General features: G+C 41.4%; 1 pseudogene; it reads left to right on the top strand.

The window, feature by feature from the left end:
* Window positions 1–961: 961 nt before the first annotated feature.
* LOC113192011 (small ribosomal subunit protein uS2 pseudogene) lies at window positions 962–1,922 on the top strand (annotated as a pseudogene).
* Window positions 1,923–3,352: the final 1,430 nt, after the last annotated feature.

The raw sequence follows: 3,352 nt of genomic DNA on the forward strand, positions 1-3,352 counted from the left end.
TGGAATAAGAGCAGCCTCTGGAAGCTACAAGAATCAAAAGAACAGATTCTCTCCTTGTACTTCCAAAGAAATGCTGCATCCTGACACTTTGACTTAATTTAGCACACTAACTTGGGATTTCTGACTTCCAGAGCTATATGATAATAAATTTTTATTGTTTTAAGCTCCTTCATGTGTGCTAATTTGTTCCAGCAGCAATAAGGAACTAATACAACTTCCTATTATACACATCTTCCATGAAACATCCTCTGGAAATGCTACATCACAGGCAAGTCATGATGTTAAGAATTTGAGGGAGTCTGGCTCAGTGGGGCACGCCTGTAATCCCACGGGCTCTGGAGGCCGAGACAGGAGGATCGTGAGTTCAAAACCAGCCTCAGCAACAGCGAGGTGCTAAGCAACTCAGTGAGTCCCTGTCTCTAATAAAAATACAAAATTGGGAAGGGATGTGGCTCAGTGGTTGAGTGCCCCTGAGTTCAATCCCCTATACTAAAATTTAAAAAAAAAGAAAGAAAGAAAGAAAAGAATTTGAGCTCTGGTCATGCTTCTAATAATCCTGTGAGTTAGTAGTGTAGGCAGAAGTACAAGGAGATGATACAATACAGTGTAAAAAGTATAAATCTACTTCATAAAGATAGCATTGTGAGGGATCACACAAAGAGATTAATTTTACCAGGTGTCTTTAAGTAATTTAACAAATATTTATTCAAAGCTTTAATGTGTGATAGGCAGAGTGCCAGGCACTTGCTACAGAGATGAACAAGAAATGGCTCATTCTCCTCCTCTGATGAATACACTCTTTTGTACAAAAGCCAAGTCAATTAAAACAAAACTGGTTGCTCCTTACCTTCAAAATGAAAACAGTTTTAATAGTCCCCCAGAAGATTAGTATATGCTTTGTATAGTCGGACGTATCCAAATGATTGAATAACAGGATGCATTGAGAAAATTTGCACCTTTCCGCGCTACCCAGGGAGGGATCCATACGGCGTTGTTCTTGATTCCCGTTGTAACTTTAAAGGGAAACTGTCACAATGTCCGGAGCCCTTGATGTCCTGCAAATGAAGGAGGAGGACGTCCTCAAATTCCTTGCAGCAGGAACCCACTTAGGTGGCACCAACCTTGATTTCCAGATGGAACAGTATATCTACAAAAGGAAAAGCGATGGCATCTACATCATAAATCTGAAGAGGACCTGGGAGAAGCTTCTGCTGGCAGCTCGTGCCATTGTTGCCATTGAAAACCCTGCTGATGTCAGTGTCATATCCTCTAGGAATACTGGCCAGCGGGCTGTGCTGAAGTTTGCTGCTGCCACTGGAGCCACCCCTATTGCTGGCCGCTTCACTCCTGGAATCTTCACTAACCAGATCTAGGCAGCTTTCCGGGAGCCACGTCTTCTGGTGGTTACTGATCCCAGGGCTGACCACCAGCCTCCTACAGAAGCATCCTATGTCAATCTGCCTACCATTGCTTTGTGTAACATAGACTCTCCTCTGCGTTATGTGGACATTGCCATTCCATGCAACAACAAGGGAGCTCATTCTGTGGGTCTGATGTGGTGGATGCTGGCCCGAGAAGTTCTGCGCAAGCGCGGCACCATTTCCCGTGAGCACCCATGGGACGTCATGCCTGATCTATACTTCTACAGAGATCCTGAAGAGACTGAAAAGGAAGAGCAGGCTGCTGCTGAAAAGGCTGTGACCAAGGAGGAATTTCAGGGTGAATGGACTGCTCCAGCTCCTGAGTTCACTACTACTCAACCTGAGGTTGCAGACTGGTCTGAAGGTGTGCAGGTGCCCTCTGTGCCTATCCAGCAGTTCCCTTCTGAAGACTGGAGTGCCCAGCCAGCCACTGAAGACTGGTCTGCAGCTCCCACTGCTCAGGCCACTGAGTGGGTAGGAACAACCACCAAGTGGTCTTGAGTTGTTCTGCAGTCACACATTAATAAGCAAGGTGGAAATAAGGAGAATAAGCACCAATTTACGGAGAATAAACAACCAATTTCTAAAAAAAAAAAAAGAAAATTCGCATTTCTCCAATCTCAAACATTCATTTCTAGGCATGTTAACAATGTAAATCGAAATGGCATTTTGAACTTCCATCCCATTTATAATAGGAATGCTTCATAGGTGCTATATCATTTCAGTCACAAAATATCTAGGAATAAAAATATCAATATCCACCTTAGAAACAAGGATACTGGCACTCCATGAGTTAGCAACCCAAATCTACCTCCTTCTCTGCCTATAAAATCTTTATTCTGTAGGCAATTGAGACCTGTTAAAGTTGGTGAGCAGTAATGTGGCATGATCAAACCTGTGAATCTCATTGTCCTTTTTATGACTTATCCTGAATCACTAGAGATCCAAATAGAGATTAGCAGTAAAAGTTCTTTTCACTGTAAGAATTTCCTTTTTACCTCAGAAAACTAAATACAGATGGTTGCCAATTTACTATTCAAGATTTTTTTTAATTTTATGATAGTGCAAAAAACATATGCATTCAATAGAAACCACACTTCGAATTTTGAATTTCAGTTGTTTCCTGGGCTAACAATATGCAGATAGGATGGCGGCAGTGAACCACAGCTCAGTCAGCCACACAGTCACAAGAGAAAACAACTGATGTTGCACAGTATGCTGTGTTACCAAGCGATGGAGTGCAGTAGGAGTATTTGGTGCATCTTTGACCTAAGATATTTTCTACTTATGATGTGTTTCTAAGGGCATGACCCCACACACAGTAAGTCAAGGAGCTTTTATGCAGGTGGCGTACAATTGCTTAGCAACGAATAAAGCCTCAAACCTGCATAATTCATGTTAAAACTGCTAGTATTTCCAAGACAAGAAATTAGGTAAAAGAAAAACAAACTATCTATAAACTGCGATCCACAGAAGAAAAGTGTTTGCTGTTGTTGACAAAGTTGCCTTGGTGCCTAGCAGTGAGTGGGTCTACCGTTCATCTTAGCTTGGAAGTTCTAAAACAAACATCTGTGCCTTAAAACAAAATGGGGCCCCAAGTTTGCAGATATTTTTTTTAATGAATATTATTCATTTTATGCCTGAATTTCAAGTTCCTATGAAAGTTTGTTTCAATCCAGATAAAAGAATAAAAGTCATTATTTAAGTGATTATTTAAGTCATAAACCTTGAGAAATGGTTATCAGAGTCAGCTAATGACCTAGCCTCTCAGCTAATGGAGGTTAACACTCTAATAAACCATTTGTTAACTGCACCAATTGACGACGAGAGAATTATAGCTATTATAACTCTATTTTATGAGTGATCGAGGAGGAAAGACACAGTTGCATGGGGACAGAGTGCACAAGCATACCGAAAGGTGATAGGGAGAA

Source organism: Urocitellus parryii, chromosome 6 (assembly GCF_045843805.1).
Source record: "Urocitellus parryii isolate mUroPar1 chromosome 6, mUroPar1.hap1, whole genome shotgun sequence".
NCBI classification, from domain to species: Eukaryota; Metazoa; Chordata; class Mammalia; order Rodentia; family Sciuridae; genus Urocitellus; species Urocitellus parryii.